We start from the raw sequence: 6,166 nt of genomic DNA, 5'->3' as shown, positions 1-6,166 counted from the left end.
GGTGGCGTAGAAGGATAAATGAATGTTCAGCTGCATCACATCGCCCCGATAGAGCCATACAACTGGTGGGTAAGCCTTGCCCCACGTCACCTCACCAAACAGAGCAGGTCAGAATATATGCAAGAAGGGACAGGCGTGGGAACCTGCTGACGTAACGCGTCGTGACCTGACACGACCTATCCTCACTCAAAGAACGGTAGTAGTAGTAGTAGTAGTAGTAGTAGAAGAGTAAAAGAAGAAGAAGAAGAGAGAAGAGAGAGAGAGAGAGAGAGAGAGAGAGAGAGAGAGAGAGAGAGAGAGAGAGAGAGAGAGAGAGAGAGAGCAAACAAAGAACAACAACAAAACCACAACTTCCTTTACTCCTATATCCAGGGCAGAACACGGAGACACAGGCTTGCCCGACTTTAGTGAACAGCGGCGGGCAGTCAGCGTGGTGCAAGGTGTGGGTAACCTGCGCCGTGAATTGACCGCCCACAGCCTCCGCCACGTCCACCTCATTCTGCCTGTCGTCACCTGGGAACGAAGCGGGTAATCAATAATGGACACTTGTTATAAGGGCCCACTGACACTGAGCTAGCCTGTTGATGGCCTCAAAACATACTGAAAAATCCTTGTATAGGCCTAATTCACTCTTACACACACCCACGACAAACCACACATACCCAAACCCGCTTAGAAAACTCAATAACATCCCAAAACACACTAAGAAAACACAGAACAGGTTAAAATACCTCCAAACTCACTAGAAACACCCAATATTTACTGAAATATCCCCCACACACACCCAAAAGACCACTAACACCCCCCCCACCACTTATAACACTCATAACAAACACAAACCCCACTCAGAACACCAACCAACCCCTCAAAGTTCTCCCAAACCACACTCAAAACATGCTAATACTTACACACACCTCAATCAACAATCTCAAAATACGTAAAATATACCTAAAAGATCTAACATACACTGAAAACAAACGAAATGAACCCCAAAGCATACTTCTAACACTCCAAACAGTCTGCAACACTAATAAACAAGCTTAAAATACCCCATATCTATCCCAAAACCAACAGTATACATTATAAACAACGTTAGGATTAAAAGGGACACTTACCTAAATATTACACCTTGGCTTCTCCTATTCCACCTTTATTTCTCATTTTTTCTTCATCCTTCTCCATTGTTACTCCTTCTTCCTCCTCCTCCTTCCATCCACACGTCTGAGCCTAGAAACACATCAAAATGTTAGATATTAGACAAAAATTCAGGAAATGGAGGGTGACTTAAGTATTGTAGCTTTGCTGCTGCTCCTCTTCCTCCTCCATTTCTCCTTTCTTCCTCCTTATCCTCCTTTATTTCTCCTTTCTTCCTCCTCCTGCTACAATTATCTACACACCTGAACCTCGAAACACGAAAACACGTAGAAATCACTAGATATTAGGCAAAATATTGACGAACTGCGGATTTGGAAAAGTGGCGCCAACCCTGGGCCTATGGTGAGTCACCACCTGGGTGGGCTGTGGTCATCCGAGAGAACGGGAACGGGGGACTCGGCTAAATTACGTAAATCATTTGATTTCAAAATGACTTTTAGAAAAACGAAGCCACGGCCAAATGCTTGTTATTTTATGACGTGATAAATACTTAAACTAATTTTCAAAATATCAAAATATCTCCAGCTTAACTGGTTTTTAAAAAAGGTCTAAATTAAGTACGTTAAAAGTACAAAACATTTTAACCCATAAATCTCTTAAAACGTCCTGTAAAGTCAAGCCATTTTCACTTGGCAAGTATTTTATCACACTTCTGGGAGTCTGAGCTATCTTTTAGGGCATTCTACAGCGAGTTAGACCGAGAAGCAGAAACGTGAGCAAATAAAATAATGAAAAATAAGAGCTTTTTACAACAGCCCCAAACACCATTTCAAAGTCCACATATTTCACTCATTAGATTGATTTCACACTTAAAAGAGGACAGGCACTCTTTTGCTACCATAAAGGCCCACTTATACCTTGAAATGAAAAAGCTCAAAACTCCAGGTGGGAAATTTTGAGCGTTAAAAGCCTTTAACATACGCCATAAAACACCACTAAACGCCACATATTTACCCAGCACAGGCGCGGAACACACTTCAAACACGACGAAACATTTATAGAAACCATAAAACATACCATGGAAGCGCAATATTACCGTCACGAAATATTCGAAAAAAAAGTATTTGACCCAGCAGGCTGGCGATAGAAGGGTGATGGCGTGGGTAGGGTGATGGTTAGGGGACCGCCGGGGGGAGGCGGCCCGGAGAAAACCCCGGGAACAGTGGCGGCAGGACATCCATATATAGTCTTTATCATCTCACCAAACTAAAATTAAGCCACAGAGAGAAATTTTGACTAGGCTATATGAAATGTTAGACTGGTGGCTGCATTCTGACATGTTTGGCCTATGGTAAATGAAGGAAACAAATATGAGAGGGTAATACAGACGCCTTGCTCTCTTTGATGGTCCTTATACCATTACTTGAAAATATTTGCGTACTGTTTTCACTCTCATATGTAAAGAAAACCTAACCTTAACTGAATAGCCTTATAAATACCTTTAATAGACGAAGATTTGGCAGGTGGAGTGTTGTGGTGAAGGCTTGCCACTGTGTCTCTTGGTGCTGGTGCTTGGTGCTTCTTGAAAATTGTAGGTAATATAGCAACACTTCACTTTATTTGTGTGTGTGTGTGTGTGTGTGTGTGTGTGTGTGTGTGTGTGTGTGTGTGTGTGTGTGTGTGTGTGTCTGGGTGTGGTGTGCATGGGTCAGTATAGCCCACCGCCACAACTGTTGTCACCACCACCACCTCTGCTTTAAGACTACTGCCGTAGCAAAAGGTTGTCTGTGAAGACAGGACGCATGTTTATGATAACTATCTGTTACTAAATCTCTTATTAATGAGACGCTATGCTTATACAAATACCACATGTCGATTTATTGGTTATTGTGACATCTTCCTCTTCGTTATCGTGTCCAGCTTTTGTTATTTGTCAAAGCAGGAAATATTAAATTGTATCTTGTTGTACAGCGAGTGTTGGCAACTCCCGCGAGGCAATAAACAAGGTGCTTAAAAGGCAGACTGTACTATTTTTCTCATTCTCCATTTCTACCGCCTGATATACGAGTATTTCTGACAATAAACCAGGGTGACAGGACACTAAGTAGAGGAATATAGACTTTTTTCTATCTACATACACATCTATATTGTTATTTATATACGAATTTATTGACTTATCTATCTGCCTGCCTATCCATCTACCTGTTTGTTTGTCCAACTGTCCATTTCCGTATCTATCAACCCATCAAATTACCAGCTTATCCATCTATCTTCACACAAGCATATAAATACCACCACCACCACTGCCAGTTCCCGCACCTGCTCATCTTCGCCCTCATGAACGGGAGTGTGTCAGTGATAGGCGAGGGACACATCGGCTCCATCAATTGCATCGCCAACCTTCGCCTACTGTTTCGTGTCAACCGGGGAGTCCCTGACGACACATCCTCCCGACCTACACGCTTTCGGACCCACGTGGCACGGGCGTGGGCGTGGGTGGAATCGTGGGTGACATATACGTGGTGTCAGATGCTTATCCGATTCCCTTTGCCTCTGTCGTCTTCATTGGTTCTCTACACACTTGTCAGGTCCCTACACGTGCACACTCGCGTACGGCAACACGTGCCTGGCCACGCACACCACATACCTCCTACGGTACACTTCTAAGCGCCTTCGTACCGCGCGATGCTTTTTTCTGCCAAGGACAGGCGCTGTTTGTCAAACAGACAATCAACCAGTGTGTCAGACAGTCAGTTAGTCAATCATTCAGTCAGTCATTCAGTCAGTCAGCCAGATAGTCAGTCATTTAGTTAGTATTTTATTCATTTAATCAGTCAGTTTGTCAGTCAGTCCAAATATCAGTCAGTCAGTGAATCTATTAGTTAGACAGGCAATCTATCCATCAATCCGTCAATCTTTCAGCCGGTCAATCAATCAATATTCACGATGCAAAACAAGCAAACACACCACCAATAGTTACCACCACAATCACCACCACCACCACCAATACACACCACACTGACATCATCACCACCAACACTTTCTAAAGGTGTGTACACACTTACTGAATTTCCACGCATCGTTTCATCGTTGCGTATCACACTGTGATACAATACGATGCAACAGGGTATTGTAGCCATTTTTGCCTCTCCGCGTGGTGTATCATCGTTGAGTGATGCAACAGTGTCATTCAGTTTGTTCCTGACCGTAGCCATGAGTGCAAATGTGCAGTTGTCTGTGGCCACACACAACTGATTTTCAGTTTGTCTGCAATTGGGGTCAAAATTGCAACAAATATTCATGCCCGTCCACGACAACACTGAACATGCAACGCGACGATCCCACGCTCCTCGTCCACACACACACACACACACACACACACACACACACACACACGAAGGTTGGTGAGTTGTGTATCATTCCTTTGAGTTGACGCCAAAAGACCGAAAAATGGCGGATCGAACCCGTTGCGTAACTTTGTGTCATATTTTGACACGCAACGGTGAAGCACTATCCTGTCAACACTGCTACGCAACGGTGATCCGATACGTGGAAATGCAACAAGTGTGTACACGCCTTAATTAAAACACAAACAATATTCATACACAGTGTTACACCCGCAACCCCGACCGCCGCCCCTCCACCGCTCGTCTGGTCCCGCGGCACGCAGGGTGGCCAGCCAGACAGCCAAGGTGACTCTGGGCGGCGGACTAACCTTCCTTCAAGACGTGTTTGTGTCCGTGGTGGAGGAATGAACTGATGGTGGTGGTGGTGGTGGAGGACAGGATTCAGGCAGGAGAGTGAGTGAGTGAGTGAGTGAGTAAGTGAGTGAGAGAGAGGACAGGAAAGAATAGAAGAAAAATAAGAATATCTTATCGGAACAACATTTTCTCTCCCTCTCCCCCCACCCCAGGTCTCGTGTCTGGTGATGAAATGGAGGTCTGGTGGTGGTGGTGGTGGTGGTGGTCAGTTGCCAAATGAAAATATTCTACGTCACCAGCTCCACCTTGAAAAGTCGCTAAAAGGTCGCTAAATCATTGTTGTATATGCTACAAATGTGCCTAGAGTGCTGTGGCTATGCTGTGCTGAGGCTGCAGAGTGGTGTGTCTGTGTCTAATCTCGTGCAGCAGCAGCAAAGGGAAGTTTTATCTACCCACTGCTGTGAAGCCACACCCCACTCTACAGCCACAGCACAGCATAGCCACAGCACAGGAGAGGTTGGACACGAGAACGAAGCAGGGTCAATAGCTCAGAATGACAGCTATACCAGTTTAACTCCAGACATCACGCCCGCTACATCTCACCTCTCCAGTCACCACGCCACTACGCCACCACCGATCGAGTCTACGCAGCCCGGTGTCCGTCTGTGTCTTGTCGTCGGGCGTGACGTGCAGCAAAGGCGGTAACAGCAACGGGAAGTTTTATCTACGTGATGGAGGTTTTTCGTGCGGCGAGGTGACGTGCCGCTGCTGTGAGATTAGCGGACCACCCCACCCCACTCTACAGCCACAGCACAGCATAGCCACAGCACAGCGGAGAGGTTGGGGGAGGGACGAGAACGAAGCAGGGTCAATAGCTCAGAATGACAGCTATACCAGTTTAACTCCAGACATCACGCCCGCTACATCTCACCTCTCCAGTCACCACGCCACTACGCCACCACCGACCCCTCGAGTCTACGCAGCCCGGTGTCCGTCTGTGTCTTGTCGTCGGGCGTGACGTGCAGCAAAGGCGGTAACAGCAACGGGAAGTTTTATCTACGTGATGGAGGTTTTTCGTGCGGCGAGGTGACGTGCCGCTGCTGTGAGATTAGCGGACCACCCCACCCCACTCTACAGCCACAGCACAGCATAGCCACAGCACAGCGGAGAGGGAGAGAGGACGAGAACGAAGCAGGGTCAATAGCTCAGAATGACAGCTATACCAGTTTAACTCCAGACATCACGCCCGCTACATCTCACCTCTCCAGTCACCACGCCACTACGCCACCACCGACCCCTCGAGTCTACGCAGCCCGGTGTCCGTCTGTGTCTTGTCGTCGGGCGTGATCAGCAAAGGCGGTAACAGCAAC

General features: G+C 46.5%; 1 long non-coding RNA gene across 1 annotated transcript; it reads left to right on the top strand.

The window, feature by feature from the left end:
* The first annotated feature begins 5,305 nt into the window (after positions 1–5,305).
* On the top strand, positions 5,306–5,960 carry LOC123502838. The gene is made up of 2 exons (XR_006674235.1): positions 5,306–5,635; positions 5,736–5,960. It is a non-coding gene; the product is annotated as an uncharacterized LOC123502838 (long non-coding RNA).
* The last annotated feature ends 206 nt before the right edge of the window (positions 5,961–6,166 follow it).

The sequence above is a fragment of the Portunus trituberculatus genome, chromosome 12, assembly GCF_017591435.1.
Source record: "Portunus trituberculatus isolate SZX2019 chromosome 12, ASM1759143v1, whole genome shotgun sequence".
NCBI classification, from domain to species: Eukaryota; Metazoa; Arthropoda; class Malacostraca; order Decapoda; family Portunidae; genus Portunus; species Portunus trituberculatus.
This window is presented reverse-complemented; position numbering and strand designations above follow the sequence as displayed.